Source organism: Chrysemys picta, chromosome 13 (assembly GCF_011386835.1).
Source record: "Chrysemys picta bellii isolate R12L10 chromosome 13, ASM1138683v2, whole genome shotgun sequence".
NCBI lineage: Eukaryota > Metazoa > Chordata > Testudines > Emydidae > Chrysemys > Chrysemys picta.
In genome coordinates, this window is record NC_088803.1 from 10,357,852 (window position 1) to 10,374,659 (window position 16,808).

General features: G+C 52.8%; 1 pseudogene; it reads left to right on the forward strand.

Annotated features, from left to right (window-relative positions):
- The first annotated feature begins 616 nt into the window (after window positions 1-616).
- Window positions 617-16,410, forward strand: LOC101932032 (mast cell protease 1A-like; annotated as a pseudogene).
- Window positions 16,411-16,808: the final 398 nt, after the last annotated feature.

Sequence of the window (16,808 nt, forward strand, 5' to 3'; positions counted from 1 at the left end):
CCCAGAATTGTAGGCGCGTGAGATGTTCAAACGTGTAGACAGCCAGGGTCACATTTCTGAATGGTCACCCCTGTTGTGCGGGGACGTTTGCTCTTTACTCAACCATGCCAGCCATGGGGCAGGCCCAGAGGAACATGGCTCCAGCACCGTCTGTTTATGGATTTCCCCATCACCCACCACCCATCACCATGGTATCAGTGCTCCCCCACGTCCAACGTGGTCTCCATGCTCCCCATCTTCTGGGAGAATTTCTGTTGTGGGCTCTATGGCTGGGCTACAGGAAGTCACAGCAGGGCCCCCATCCCCTTCTTACTGCTCTGAGATGCACACTGGAGAGGAAGCAGGGAGCTGAGCCAAGCCAGCCGGTGACTCAGCGTTGGCCGCACTCCCCACCAGATGAGCTGCTGGAGCAGAGGAGACGGGTGAGCTCCAGATGAGCTCAGCGCCAGGTGTGCTGGGCTCCAGGCAGGCCCCAGGGGGCCTTGCTCCCAGATGTTCTGGGGGGAGGGGGAAGATATCCCATCCCAGAGGGACTTTCCCCTGGGTTTCCTCCAGAGAGAGGTTGTTTTCCAGCCACCAGCTCCCTCCCTCATGCCCCCCATGTGTCAGTGGAGAAATGCTGAGGTTTCTGAGGGCGCCTGTGTGGTCCCAGCTCCCCACGAGGGGAGAGCGAACGTGATCTGTGGTTTCCTGCTGACTCTATAAATCCCCCAGTACTGAGGCGCGAGCACTGTCACTTTCCCCAGATGGTGACGATGCTGATCCTGATCCTGCTGCCCGTGGCCTTTCTCCTGCCCCCCGGGGCTGGGGCTGGTGAGTGTGGGGGGGATGAGGGATCCTGGGGCGTGGAGCCAGGAGCTCTCTGGGCTGTTTGCAAATTCTTGGATCTTCCCCAGAGTCAGATGCATCTGCCAGGGTGATTGCTGGCTCCCAGGACCCAGCTAGGGAAGAGTTTGGAGGTGGGGATGAAGGAGTTGGGTGGTGGAGCTGGTGCTGTGGTAAAGCCCCCGAGAGATACACAAAGAGACTGAGAGCAGGAGAGAGGCACAGGGGTATCTTTAGTAGGGGCTAGGAGCCAAGAGTCCTGGGTTCTATCCCCTGCTTGGGAGTGGTGTCTAGTGATCAGAGTGGAGCTTGCGGAGGCAATCAGGACTCCTGGGTTCTAGCTCCTTCTTCCTATGTGTGTGGTGTCATTTTAAATTGAAGCCCTTTAGGGAAGGGACTGACTTTCCCTGAGGGTCTGTGCAGCACCCAGCACAATGGGGCTTTCTTCTGGATTGGTAGCATATGCAAATAACAGCACCAGACTGTCAAAACAGCCTCGTTCATTTGGACGTCAAACTAACATCCATGAGTCGTCTGTTAAAACATTCAGATGTGAGCTGCACACAAACTTGTATTGCTTTAATTATCCTGATTTTAAATCTCATCTGTGGTTCAACTGGTTCAGCTCTGCCTGTGGCTGCCCTGATATTGATTTAAACCTGGCCGAAGTGTCGGAAGCTTCCCAGTGGCTAGTTAACCTCAGAGAACCAGCCTTCAACCCATAGAAGTGCCTCAAGAAGTGCATTTGCACAGGGCTAAAACAAACCATGCAGTCTGGCAATTCCTAAGTCCTACATCCCTCTGATGGTTAGAGACTGTCTCACTTACACCTCCATCTATCCCTGCCCGGTTTATCTCCATTTGTTCTTCTGCCTACATTGTCCTTCAGCGTCACCAGCTCTTTCCCCCACTCCTGTCCCCTCCACCCTGATGTCTTTACACCGATTGTCTCGCTTTGACTTCATCCACCTGGGCTGAGACATGTCAGAGTTGGTCAGAAAAGTTTTTCCCTGGGAAATTTTGACTTTTCTTTGAAAACGCCCAAAGTAATTTGTTTTTCTAGTAACTTTTTATTAATTTTGAAAAGATACATAGAGAGTGAGAAAACAAACAGCAAAATATACATAAACTTCTCATAAGGCATAAACAGCTCATAAGATATTAATTATTTGCGACCTCACCTCAGCTAGGCTTGAAACATTTAGTTATCTGTAGTATGCATGGTTAGAATATGAATCCCTTATTGTATTCCACAATTTACAAACTTTATAAAAATCCAGCTAGTTAAAGAAAAATTATTAAAGTAAGATAAAGTCTAAAAGCAAAATTCAAATGAGAGGGATAGATACAGGGAGCGAAAGTGGGTAGGGAAGAGGGGGGTTAAGGTGGGCCCATGCATTTGATAGGATCATCAGATACTTCCAGGAGAGCATCTCACATCTCTAACAACTTTTCTTGGGAAGTTCTGTAACAGTTTATAGCTCTTTCCATGGTAGCCAACCTTAGGATGTCTATGCTCTAAACTTCGATTGTTGGTTGCTTTTTGGATTTCCGTTTTGGTGGAGTAAGCGCTTCTGTGCTGGGGACATCAGGGCAGATTCGGGTTAGCAGGTGATGGGGGAGCCGGGAGCTCTGGCACTGTTGTAGGTTGCAGGGAAGGAGCAGTGAGTGTGACAGGCTGGGAGAGCAGAGCCCAGGGGTCTGATCTGCTCAGGGGGCGTTGTGTGTCTCCAGGGGCCTCTGCAAACCATGGTCCAGATCCAACGCTGGGTAAACCAATGTGGCTATGGCCAGTGACAACAACTGCAGTGTGGCCCATTGATCCCAATGTGGCTAGGGCCATTGACACCAGCTGGGGTCTGGCCCATTGCCGACATGGGGAATGGAGGGGCTCAGAGCCCCAGGCCTAATCTGCAGGGCTCCGGACAGGGGGGAGCTGGGCATAGACCCATCTGGATCTAGCTGGGAGGGGTCAGCTGGCTGAGGGGAGCTGAGGGCCAGGGGTCAAGGGAAATGAAGGAGTCTGAGATCACTGCCTGAGCGTCCCAGGCTGATCTCCCTCACCCCAGACATCGCTGCTCTCAGGCAGTGCCCAACCCATGAGCATCAAGGCAGGGAGCCAGGGAGAGTTAGGAACCATGTTCAATTCCAACTCCCTCAGCTCCCTTGGCAATCCCAACCCTGGCCCTTAGGCTGCGTCTTTGCTAGGGAAACAGCTGGTTTATTTCCCCCAGGGTAACGGACACGGACCAAACCCTGGGGCAGACCTGGCAGTTTGGAGCTCTCCCCCATGTCAGCAGGTCGAGTGACTGTCGGCATTAGCTGACCTGCTTACTCTTGTTAAAACTGCAGCCTGCCCTGTCCTCACTGGGCCTTTCCCACATGCTATTTACCCTGGGATAGCCAGCATCTGTTCCAAAGACACCTGTTCCCAGTGCTGAGAAGGAGAGCAGGAGTTTGTTAATGGGAAGGGACATTAGGAAATTATGCACTGAACTGATTTCAGCTGAAATGACAGCTCTGAGCATCTCCTTCTAACCTCTGCTGCTCTGCCCTGCCGCGCGGCCTGGTGCATTTCGCTCACTGCTTCTTACCCAGCAATGAATAAAAATGAAGTTGCAAAACAATGAAGTGGTGCCTTCCTGGGAATTGAATGAATGCCCCCAGCCTCGGACTCCCAGCTAACTTGTACCTAGCAGGTGTAACCAGGGGTTTTGGGCCCCGTGGGGAATTCACCCCCTGGGTTTGAGTAATTCATGCTGGATCTGATAAAAATACAAGGAAAATCACAGGTGAAAAAGCAAATCACTGTGTCCGTTGTCAGCTCTGTGGCTCCAGTATCCCACCACTGACACCTAAGCCAGCTCTCTTCCAACAGGAGTGCACTTTAGGCCCATTGCAAGAGAAATCGGTACCACAATATTCTTAGTTTCCCTTATACGTCATTCCTCTTCTACTCTGCACCTGTCTGGGGACAGAGGGGTCACAAACAGCAGGCTGGCCAGTCCCCTCCATCAGGCATCTCAGCCCAGATGTCAAGGTCTGATCCCAAACAGCCTCTGTGTGCCCCCTCTCCAGTCCAACTGACACTTACCGGTATCAGGGGCTTCTCAGGCAGGGGGCCAAGAAAATGCACCACAAACCTAGCCCAGTGCAGCAGCGATTCACAGACCGGACGCAGCTCTGATGCTCTGGGAAGAGACATCTCAGACTGGGACATGGCACCATCAGACGATTCCTGTTAGTATCATCTCATTGTTCCCCTGGTTCTTCCCCATCAGCCTGTCTGCAGCCACTTGTTTTCTCCTGTCCTATACATAGACTGTGAGCAACTGGGGACAGGGGCCATCGCTGTGTTTTGCGTTTGTACAGCACCTGGCATGGCGGGGTCCTGGGCCATAGCTGGGAGTCCACCTAGGTGCTACTGTGATACACCTAACAAGTAATGCACAGCGGCAATGGGGTCCTGTGCCATGGCTGGGTCTTCTAGGCGCTACCATAATACACCTAATAAACACCGTACAGTGCCCAGCACAAGGCAGTCCTGGTTAGGGTGACCAGATCGCAAGAGTGAAATATCAGGACACATTGGGCGAGCGGGGTGGGGGGAGGGGAGAGGACGACAATGACAGACACAGGTGCACAGAGCCATGAGAGGGGGCCCTAGGAAGCTGCGAGAGGGGGCCCTAGGAAGCTGCGAGAGGGGGCCCTAGGAAGCTGCGAGAGGGGCTGTACGACCCCTGCTGCAGCCCGCACCACAAGCCACAGGGCAAGGACACCTATTGAATTCAATGAGAATTTTGCATGTGAATTGATGTACCTAGTTCTGAGATTATAAAGCCAGAAGGGATCTGGTGATCACCTGGTCTCACCGCCTGTATAGCAGACATAGAACTTTCCCAAAATAATTCCTAGAGGATAGCTTTTAGAAAAAGCTTTTAGAAAAACACCATAACCCTTAGTATATTGTTAATTGCTAATTACTCTCACCATTGAAAAGGTATGCCTTATATCCAGTCTGAATTTGTCTAGCTGCAACTTCCAACCGTTGGCTCATGCTCTACCTTTCTCTGCTAGACTGAAGTGCCCATTATTAACTGTTTGTTCCCCATGTAGATACTTACAGTCTATAACCAAGTCACTTCTTAACCTTCTTTTTGTTAAGCTAAATAGATTGAGGTCCTTGAGTCGATCACTATAAGGCATGTTTTATAATCCTTTAATCAGTCTTGTGACTCTTCTCTGAACACTCTCCAATTTATCAATATCCTTCTTATTCCAGTATTCCAGCAGTGGTTGCACCAGTGCCAAATACAGAGATAAAATAACCTCTCTATTCCTGCTTGAGATTCCAATATTTAGGCATCTGGTCACCTTATTTCTGTATGCATTTCCCCAGGTTTTTTTGTAAAAATCAAAACTGAACTGCCCCAGAAATTCTGGCATGTGGAATCATCGTGAAACTCGCATGGCTCCAACCCTGCCGATGAACCTTTAGATCCACTGCAGACTTCTGCCACTTGAGCTAATGGAGTAAGTGATGGCAGAGGCAGTAGGTTGTCATCCTATATGTGATAGATCAGCTCTATAGGGGGATGAGACACTTTTTTTGTAACTGGGTTTCACAGATATCTGCTGACAGAAGAGGAACTGTGAAACTCAGGAATCCTGGGTCTATTCCAGGCTCCTAAATGGAGTGGTCTCTAGTAGTCAAAGACCCTTCTTCCCCGTCCCCTCCAGTCTATGTCTATCCTATTGCTGTCTAACCCGCCCCAGCTCCTCATCTGATTTCAACTGCCCCCCACTACCGCTCTGGATTCCTTGTCCCAGTTTCCTGGTCCTGTCTCACTCTCCTCTCTCCCCACCCCCATCCCTCAGATGGGATGTTCGTTCCAGACTGGCAAAATTATAAGGCTTCCCAACATTTCAACACTTCCCATTCTAAATTTTTGGTTGCTTAACTATAGGCTAGCTCTGCCTACAACAAAGCATATTCAGAACCTCTGATTAAAGGGATTATAAGTGTAGCAACCTCCATCATAGCTAGTCACCAAAGATTGAACCCGAGCCATCCAGACTTAGAAGCATGAGCTTCTACTACTTGAGTTCAAGATATAACTCCCTTAGCTGGTAGCTATACAGTTATCCTCTAAAAATCCACCAGAGGAGGGCACAAAACACATGTTGGACAGTGAATTACAAAAGTACCAAATATTATTATTAGACCTGCAATACTTTTCACAATGAACATCAGCGGGGGATAAACTGGGAGTTTAAGAATATTTGGAAAACAATTTTAGAATAACATTCAGTGCTGTGGTTTAAAAGAAAAAAAAACCTGTTAAAACTCATAACTTAGCAGTATTCAGTGTTTGAAAAAAAACAACTTTTAGGAGCTATGGGATACAAGTTAAGAATGTTGAAACAGGAAGATGTTATGCTTAGTTACCACTTGGGCAAGGCGGCGTGCTATGTAATACTTGCAAGATTTCACTGTAATGTTTTACAATATATAGCAGCGTAATGCTGATTCCATTGATATTGTTGAGCAATTCATGCTGATTTTATTTCTTTCAGCCCACATCTTAATAGTTTTGAATGCTATAGATCACAATTTTCAGCTCAGTTGGTCTGAACATGCAGAGCTTTAAAACTGCTATGCTCTAAACTGTATATTAACTACAATTTTATAAACCTGCATGTCAGAGAACTGTGTGCCACTACTACTAGACAGTGGCACAAGGCAATTCAGTGTGAATCACAGAAATGTAGGACTGGAAGGGACATCAACAGGTCATCTAGTCAAACCCCTGCACTGAGGCAGGAGTGAGTAATAACAACACTAGACCATCCTTGACAGGTGTTTGTCTAACCGCTTAAAAAACTCCAATGACTGCTATTCCATAACCTCTCTAGGTAATTTGTCCAGTGCTTAACTACTTTTACAGTTAGGAAGTTTTTCCTAATGTCTAACCTAAATCTCCCTTGCTACAATTTAAGCCCATTGCTTCTTTTTCCTGCATGTCCTGAGTGGGATGGGGGTGAGTCCAGGCAGTGGGATTGGGGGGAGGGAGGTCGAGGAAGTCGGTGGGTGTGTGGGGATGGACCGGGGAAGCAGGGTGGAAGAACTGAGGGGGGGCAGGACTGGGACTGGGGGAGTCAGGGGGGCTGAGGGGGATGGGACAGGACTGGGATGGGGGGAGCAGGGTAGGGGCTGAGGGGAGCATGAATGGGACAGGGTAGAGAGCTGTGTAGAGTGGGGCGGGGCTGGGGAGGGTTGGGGGATTTGGGAGAGGGACAGGGTCTGGAGGGGATGAGACAGAGGGGAGCAGGACTGGAATGGGGGGAAGTTGAGGGGGTGGGAAAGCAGGGGGAGCGATGGGGTGGGATGATGGGAGAGGCTGAAGAAGAGATTTGGGGTGGGGCAGGGACTGAGGGCAGTGGGTTCAAGGTGGGAGGTACAGGGGGGACTGCGGGGGAGGCAGAGGGAACAGAGTTGGGGTGGGGGCTGAGGGCAGTGGATTGAGGGTGGGGGGCACAGGGGGGACACTGCGGGGGAGGCAGAGGGAACAGGGTCAGGGGGACTGAGGGCAGTGGATTAAGGGTGAGGGGCACAGGGGGGACACTGCGGGGGAGGCAGAGGGAACAGGGTCAGGGGTGCTGAGGGCAGTGGATTGAGGGTGGGGACACAGGGGGGACACTACAGGGGAGGCAGAGGGAACAGGGTCAGGGGGACAGAGGGCAGTGGATTGAGGGTCGGGGCACAGGGGGGACACTGTGGGGGAGGCAGAGGGAACAGGGTCAGGGGGACAGAGGGCAGTGGATTGAGGGTCGGGGCACAGGGGGGACACTGCGGGGGAGGCAGAGGGAACAGGGTCAGGGTTGCTGAGGGCAGTGGATTGAGGGTCGGGGCACAGGGGGGACACTGTGGGGGAGGCAGAGGGAACAGGGTTGGGGGACTGAGGGCAGTGAATTGAGAGTCAGGGCACAGGGGGGACTGCGGGGGAGGCTGAGGGAACAGGGTCAGGGTGGGGGCTGAGGGCAGTGGGGCTGAGGGGAGCCCCCCCCCCCCCGCCGAGGGACCTGCCAGGGGGCCAGCTGAGCCCAGCAGTGCTTACCTGGAACAGCTCCCAGGAAGCATCCAGCAGGCAGGTCCCTCCGGCCCTTTCCTAGGGTTGGGTCGGGTCGAGGGGAGGGGGGCAGGGGCGGGGGGGCTCTCTGCCCGGCGACTGCTGCCGGAGTCTACAGGCCCCGCCCCGCTGCAGCACACAGCAGAGCGAGACCTCCTCGCTGCCTCTCCGTGTGCCGGGGCAGGGGCAGGGCTGCGCTGTGCAGGCTCCTGCCAGCAGGCGGGGGCCCCGTGGGCTGACACCGCCGCGCCGGGAGCTCAGCTGCGCGCTGCCCCAGGGCGGGAAGGTGAGTGGTGCTGGCGGCGCCTGCTTGCCGCAGTCTCCCTCATATATGGTGACCAGATGTCCCGACCAATGTAAGGTCGTGACGCGGGATAAGTCCCCTAAAATTGGGACTATCCCGATAATATTGGGACAGCTGGTCACCCTAGTCCTGGTCAGCTGAGAGTCTTTTTTTTTTTTTTTTTTTAAATGGAGATATCCCATCTCCTAGAACTGGAAGGGACCTTGAAAGGTCATTGAGTCCAGCCCCTGCCTTCACTAGCAGGACCAAGTACTCATTTTGCCCCAGATCCCTATGTGGCCCTCTCAAGGATTGAACTCACAACCCTGGGTTTAGCAGGCCAACGCTCAAACCACTGAGCTATCCCTCCCCCCATGTACCAGATCTGCTCAGTGTCTCAGGTTGGATGCCAGAAACCAGAGTCACCCTAGGGTCCCAGCTCAAGCTGCCATCAGACCTGCAGGTGTCACAGCACCGGGCAGAGCGGTCAATGCTGACTGAGCCAGGGCAGGTGCAGGGAGCAAGCTGGGGCCCTTGGTGAGCTGGGCCCTGTCACACCCCCGCGGTGAGAATCCAGCCGATGCAGTGTTCTCCCTCCCAGCCCCAGGGACGCGGACACCTCCCCAGGTCTGGGACTGTGTCCTGGAGAACTGATGCTCCACAAAGGATCTAGGGGGGCTTACAGTGAACAAGCAGTGCCATGAGCTCCCCACACACCTCTGGGACAAAACTGACCAGAGCCTGGGCTGTAAAATCAGGGAAGGCATTTTGCCTCTCTATGCAGCACTGGTGAGAGTAAGAGCAGCCCTGGGATGGGGGACAGGCTGGTTTGGGGGAGTGGGGAATGGACGTGGGGCCTTTCCCCTACAGGGGGTGCCAGCTACGATACAACCTCATAGGAGGGGACTGGCTGGTTCTAGGGGTACAGAATGAGACGTGTGGCCTTTCCCCTCTTGGACATATCTGTGCTGCTGTCACTGTTCCAAGCACCTGTAGCTACCAGCAGGGTCCAGACAGCAGGTCGGTCCAGCACTGGTAGGGTGAAATGATGGGTCTAGAATGGATGTACAGGGATGTGCACCAATCTAGACGGGATCTACAGGTGGCTATATTGGTATGGATAGATCTAGAATGAACAGCATCAACTGAAGTGAATCTAGCAAGAATTTAAATTGCGCGAGTTGGGTATTCATGCATATATATTGATTTTGAATCAATCTAGAGAGGTTCTGGAATTGTTTTAGATCAGGTGTGGGCAAAATTTTTGGCCCGAGGGCCACATCTGGGTATGGAAATTGTATGGTGGGTCATGAATGCTCATGAAATTGGTGGTTGGGGTGCAGGTGGGTGTGAGGGCTCCGGCTGGGGCTGCGGGATCTGGGGTTAGGCTGGGGATGGGGAGTTTGGGGTGCAGGAGGATGCTCCGGGCTGGGACCGAGGGGTTTGGAGGGCAGGAGGGGGATCAGGGATGGGGCAGGAGGGTTGGGACATGGGAGGGGGCCGGGGGGGCAGGCTCCAGGTGGCACTTATCTCAAGCCGCTCCCAGAAACAAAGGCTTGTCCCCCCTCTGTCTCCTATGCGGAGGCGCGGCCAGGTGGCTTGCACGCTGTGCTGTGCACAGGCATCCTCCCTGCAGCTCCCATTGGCTGTGGTTCCTGGCCAATGGGAACTGCAGGGGCGGCCCTTGGGGTGAGGGCAGCATGCGGAGCCCCTTGGCTACCCCTATGCATAGGACTGGAGTGGGGTCAGGATGCTGCTCCGGGGAGCCGTCCAGAGTGGTGCAAGACCCTGATCCCACCCCCAACTGGAGCACCGGAGTGGGACAAGCCCCAGACCCCACTTCCCGGCAGGAGCTCGAGGGCCGGATTAAAATGTCTGGAGGGCCGGATGTGGCCCCTGGGCTGTAGTTTGCCCACCTCTGTTCGACTGTGACACTGATATCTGGATGGACAGATCCCACATCTCATCCATCAGACATACCAGTTCCAAGAGAGGGATCCAGAGCCAAATAATGGAAGGGTTGAGATTGGATCTACCAATAGGCAGCTACTAACGGATGGAAACAGAGTTAATGCCAGTCAACGTGAGTTCATGGAGAACAGTCCATGTTCAATGACCATGCTGTCATTTCTGAGCAACCTTAAAAGTCTGGTTTATTAAGGTGACTGTGCTGTTGTGATATATACGTGGATTCCCGTAGGGAGTGTGCCCAACTACCACACAACATTCATATTGATAAATTATCTCTCTAAACAGTCAATGTGGCTCCAAAATGGTTCTCCTCAAAATATGATCCTCACTGGGGATTCAGCATCCACTGGTGTGTTGCTGGTGGGCCCCACAAAGATCTGTTCTGGGCCTCAGGTTATTCAGTATCTGTATGAATGATCTGGAAGTTCATGTAAATTGTTGCTGGCAAAATCTGCAGAGAACTCAAAGATTGGTGGGGTGGAGGACGTCTCCAAGCTACAGAGCTACCTGGGTCACCTGGTTAGTTGGGTGCAATTAGACCTGCACATGAATCCAGCCAAATGCAAGGTCAAACATCGAGGGACAAGGGATGTCATTCACATTGGCAGGACGGCAGCTGTGTCCTGGAGAGCAGGGGCTCTAAAAGGGAGCATGGCGGAACCCATCCAAACAAGAGGTTTCAGTGAAATGCTGGAGCTAAGCAGGCAGATATTATCCTTGGGTGTATAAACCAGGGGATATTCAGTAGCAGGAAGGAGTTGGGGTCACCTCTGGATTAGGCGCCCTTGTGGGACCATGACTGGAGATTTTGTCCAGCTCTAATGTCCACTCCTTTAGCACAACTTTGGCAAATTGAAAAGAGCTACAAGAACAAGCTGGTGGGGAGCGCTTCAAGGAGAGTGATCTCCTGAGTGTTTTGGATGCAAAGAGGGGACTTGGCCCCTCTGTAGGAAACTCCATGGGCGGGGGTTTTGACAGCAGGGTCTCTTCAGCCTCTGTGGCCCAGGCAGGACAAGACCCAATGGCCAGGAGCTGGTGTCAGAAAAGGTCTGGCTGAGACTAATATTCAAACATTAAACATGGAGCCATGGGAACAACTGACTCAAGACCGTGGTGGAGGCAGCAGCTGCAGGGTGGGTTCTGGCTCTGGGATGTCCACCAGGGGGTCAGGTTGGAAGGTAATAATGGTCCCTCTAGGCCTTGAAATCTATGGCTCTGGGTATCTAGATTCAGAGAAACTCAGAGGTGTTTCTTACACCTGTAGTAGGGAGTGGGGAAGGTTGACCACATCCACCGCCTGTCTGGGTGGGCACTAGAGCAGGGAGGAACCCCCCACCCTGATGTGGGCACAGCTGTGGCTGGAGGCTTATCCAATTGGCATCTCCACCCCTGGGCCATCTGGGGTGGGAGATTCCGGGCAGCAGGGTACACGTCCTGTGGTTGCCAGGCCCTGCCCTCCCCATGCTTGGTCCATATAACCCCTGGGGCTAAGGCAGAGGCTCCGTGCCATTCCTGGATATCTCTGACGATGCAGCTCTTGATTCTTGTCCTACTTCCTGTGGCCTTTCTCCTTCCCACTGGGTCTCAGGCTGGTGACTTTGAGGTGGGATCAGGGCCCATGGGGAGCGTGACCCTCACCCCATATGGGGAGCTGTGGGCAGCATTTAGGGTCTCCCCCTTGCTCCTGCTGGGGCCAAGCACCTGTATCGAACCCTGCATCCTCTCCTGAGTGTGGCTGGGGCTCTCACAACAGCCCAAGGGGTTGGGTGGCCAAAACCCCACAGGCTCCTTTGAGACCCCACTGCCAATCCGTGTCCCAGACAGGGAGGTTGGGCATGGGGCTAGGCCACTGGGCTGGGACCCAAGAAATCTGTGAGCACTTCCCAGATCTGCCCAGGATCTCTGTGGACAATGATTTCTATGGATTGAGGATGGTCACTGAAATCCCCTAGGCGGGTTTACAAACAATCTCTCTGGGCTTCAGTTTCCCTATCTGTACAATGTGAAGAATAATTAAGCTTGTGGCTGGACGCTGTCTGGGTCAGCGAAAGGCCTGGAGCAAGGGAGCCCCTGATCTCGGTTAATTTCTGCACAGCCCCTGGCATAATAGGGGCCTGGTTCTCGGTTTATGTGCCACCCTCATGCAAATAACAGCAATATGTTAAAACTGAGATTTTCCAACACACCCACCCACCTGGGTGGAAACTTCTTCGGAGGTGATCACAAAACGTTTTTTATTTTCCATGGGAAAAAAAACCCCAAAGTGGAACTTTTAATTTTTCACCTAAATATCACCCAACACTGGAGGGAAAGAATCAGTTTCACCGCAATAATTCAGACTGGTTTGAGACGAGGCTTTCTGAGAAAAAATGACGTTCCTAAAATGTTTGCCAGGTCAGTCTGGGAGCAGCCGTGGCTGGTGACTGTGGGCTGAAGGAGAAGAAGCATCCACAAGGGACCTGTTTGTGCCCTTCCAGGGGCTGCCTGGCCTAATCTGGGGTGACTTCGGCCCCCAAAGCTGTTAACTCCAGGCAGTGGGATTACTGACCCACTCCTGGTGCGTTTGGCACCGATTGTCCACACAGAGAGGTCAGAGCTTTAGATTTACCCTCCGGCCCCATGGGGTGTCCAGTCTGGGGGAGAGGTGAGGAGGTGGCAGAATTCCAGGCACAGGGATCCCCCAAGAAGAGCATCACGGGGGCTGGGATGAGGTGTAGAGATTCCCCTTCCGTATGGGGAGCTCGGTCCCAGCCCAGTCCAGGGAGATGATGGGGCTCTTTCTATGGACCTGGTCTCTCCCCAGGTGAGATCATTGGGGGCCAGGAAGCCAAGCCCCACTCCAGACCCTACATGGCCTATCTGAAAATACAACGCAGATGGAATACTTGTATCTGTGGCGCGTTCCTGGTGGCAGAGAACTTCGTGCTGACGGCCGCTCACTGCAATGGAGAGTAAGTGCCTCTGTGCTGGGAATGTCGGGGCAGGTCAGGCGTTAGTGGGTGATGGGGGAGCTGGGAGCTCTGGTGCCGTCGTCGGCTCCAGAGAAGCAGCAGTTAGTGCGACAGGCTGAGAGAGCACAACCCAGGGATATGATCTGGTCAGGGGGTGTCAGTGTGTCTCTAGGGGGCTCTGCAAACCATGGTCCAGATCCAACTCTGGGTAAATCAATGGAGCTACAGCCATTGACACCAGCTGGGGTCTGGCCCATTGACCTGATCAGGGCAGAGAGTCACAGCCCAGGACAGCTCTGCAGGGCTCTGGGTTGGGAGGAGCTGGCATAGACCCCTGTCTGGATCTAGCCGGGGGTGGGGAGGAGCTGAGACCCAGAGGGCAGGAGGACTGTGGGGCGTGAAGGAGCTCAGAGGAACAACACAAAGGGCTGGTAGAGACACAGGCTGAGAACCCAACGCCACTGGGCAGGGTCTGTGTGCTGCAGCCAGCGCCTCCTAGAGAGGAAAAGTCCCCTGTGCTATTTCCCAGCCCAGAGGCTGAAAACTGAATCTGAGCTAACAGACTGAGATCCCCGGCTGCCCTGTCCTCCCCATATCACTGCTCATGAGTCAGACCCACATGTGCCCCTCCCCAGCCTCACGTACGCTCCTGCCCCTTGTCATAACTATAAAGGGAAGGGTAACAGCCCTCCTGTGTACAACACTATAAAATCCCTCCTGGCCAGAGACTCCAAAATCCGTTTACCTGTAAAGGGTTAAGAAGCTCAGGTAACCTGGCTGACACCTGACCCAAAGGACCAATAAGGGGACAAGATACTTTCAAATCTTGGGCGGGGGAAGGCTTTTGTTTGTGCTCTTTGTTTTGGTGGTTGTTCGCTCTTGGGACTGAGAGGGACCAGACATCAATCCAGGTTCTCCAAATCTTTCTGAACAAGTCTCTCATATTTCACACTTGTAAGTAAACAGCCAGGCAAGGCGTGTTAGTTTTATCTTTGTTTTCTCACCTTGTAAATGTACTTTTTGCTAGAGTGTTTCTCTCTGTTTGCTGTAACTTTGAACCTAAGGCAAGAGGGGGGTCCTCTGGGCTCTTTAAGTTTGATTACCCTGTAAAGTTATTTTCCATCCTGATTTTACAGAGATGATTTTTACCTTTTTCTTTAATTAAAAGCCTTCTTTTTAAGAACCTGATTGGTTTTCCCTGTTTTTTAGATCCAAGGGGTTTGGATCTTGATCCACCAAGAGTTGGTGGGAGAAAGGAGGGGGGGTGGTTAATTTTTCCTTGTTTTAAGATCCAAGGGGTTTGGATCTGTATTCACCAGGGAATTGGTGAAGAGTCTCTCAAGGCTACCCAGGGAAGGGAATTGTTACTTTGTGAGTGGTGGCAGCGGGCCAGAGCTAAGCTGGTAGTTAAGCTTAGAAGTTTTCATGCAGGCCCCCACATCTGTACCCTAAAGTTCAGAGTGGGGAAGGAGCCTTGACACCCCTAATGCCCCATATATTGCTCTTGGCTTTCACAGCGAGATCACTGTCAAGCTGGGAGCCCATAACATTAGAGAACGGGAACAGAGCCAACAGAAAATCTCCGTGCGCCGCAGGATCCCCCACCCGCAGTACAACGAGACAACCCTGAACAATGACATCATGCTGCTGCAGGTAAGACCCCCATCCCATCACCCCGCCCCCAGTTACCTCACACAGCTGCAGGTACCGCCTCTATCCCATCCTCCGATTCCCAGTGACCTTGCACTCATTGCTTTGTGTGTTTCTGGGTATTGGGGTGTGTTGCTGTGTCCTTGAGTGCGACCCTCACATTGATCTTCATCGTTCTTGTGTCTCAGCTGGCAGACAGAGCGAAGCTGAACAGATGGGTGGATACCATCGCCCTGCCCAGTGCCAGCGAGACAGTAAAGCCAGGGGCCATGTGCAGCGTCGCCGGCTGGGGCGGCACTAGCACAGAAAGTAAATTGAAACCAGACAAGCTCCAGGAGGTGGATGTGGTGGTGATGCCAGATGCCACATGTCTGAGGAATCCTAACATGAAATACCAGCTCTATAATGCCTCCACCATGATGTGTGTGGGGGATCCAAAGACGCGCAAAGACTCTTGGAAGGTGATTCTCCTCCTGTCTTCAAGCATCTTTGATATTATTAATGAGGCTGTTGGTGTTGCAGTCCGGCCTACGAGTGGTGGTCAGCGATCTAGCCCCACTGTGCTTGGTGCTGTACAAATGAATGGAAAAATATCTGGTTTTCTCCTAAGGGAAGCAGAGACCAGCTCTAGGGGTAGGGGTAGGGGAACTGATACCAGCTGGGCCTTGGGGGAGCGAAGCAGAGACCAATTCGACATAGGGGGCTGTCACTGAGCTGTGCATCAGTGGGAATGACTCACTGAGCTGTTCTCCATCTGTGGTTTGTTTTATTTCACAGGGTGATTCTGGAGGCCCCCTAGTGTGCGGGAAAACAGCCCAGGGCATCGTCTCCTGGGGGCTTCGCGCCCCTCCTGGGGTGTACACGAAAGTCTCCACCTTCATCCCCTGGATACGGGAGACGATGAAGAGGCTGCAGCCCTGAGCCAAGCCGGGAATAGCTGCAGGGGCCGGAGCTGCGTCGCTTCTGTGCTTTGCTGATGCCCAGATGTAGGGCCTGTTTTGCAGATTGGCTGAGCCCCCCTCTCCCCAAGATACCCCCCCCCCAGCCATCGCTGCACTCAGGCTGTGCCCAGCCCATGAGCATCAAGGCACAGAGCCTAGGGGAGTTAGGAACCAGGTTGAAGACCAGTTCCATCGGCTCCCTTGGCAATCCCAATGCAGATCCTCAGGCTGCGTCTTCACTAGGGAAACAGCTGGTTTATTTCACCTGGGGTAACAGACACGGTGAACCCTGGGGCAGACCCGGTGGTTTGTAGCTCTCCCCAAGTCAGCTGGTCGAGTGACCATTTATTGAGGGATCTTCATTGTTACCTGACCTGCTAAAGCCTGTGAAAATTGCACCCTGACCTGTCCTCACTGGACCTATCCCACGTGTTAGTTCATCGGGCTGGCCACCGCCATTCCAAACACACCTGTTCCCAGCGCTGGTGAGGCCAGTGGGAAAGAAACGCAGAGAAGGCTGCACTGAACTGATTGCAGGTCAATCCCCGGTGCTGATCCCTCCTTCCCACCTTCCCTGCCCCACCCTGCCACGCGGCCTGCTGCATTTCGCTCACTGCTCCATTGCCAGCAATGAATAAAAATGAAGTTACAAAAAAAAAGTGTTTCAGGTACTGAGCGATCAACCTGAGCTGTGAAATCCAGAGCAGCTGCTGCATCTACCAGGGCCAGGAGGGAATTAACCCCTACAGGGGAAGGTTGGGCTTGTGGTCAATGCGCTAGGCTGGGGCCTAGGACACTTCACATTTTTGACACTGAGTGCACGTCCCCTCCCCATTTTGACTCCCTTGATCCTTCCTGACCAGCTGGTAATCAGGGATTTTAACCGTCCAGTCATGGAAATCATCCCAGAAGGTCCTAGTCACACCTGCTACACCAAACTGATGTTCCTAGAGGAGCAATTCCAATTCCTCGTGTTTGTTCCCCAGACTCCTCACACTGGTGCAGGGGCAAGCCAAGAATTTCTTCTCTTCATTTAATTGGGGTTCCTGGATTAATT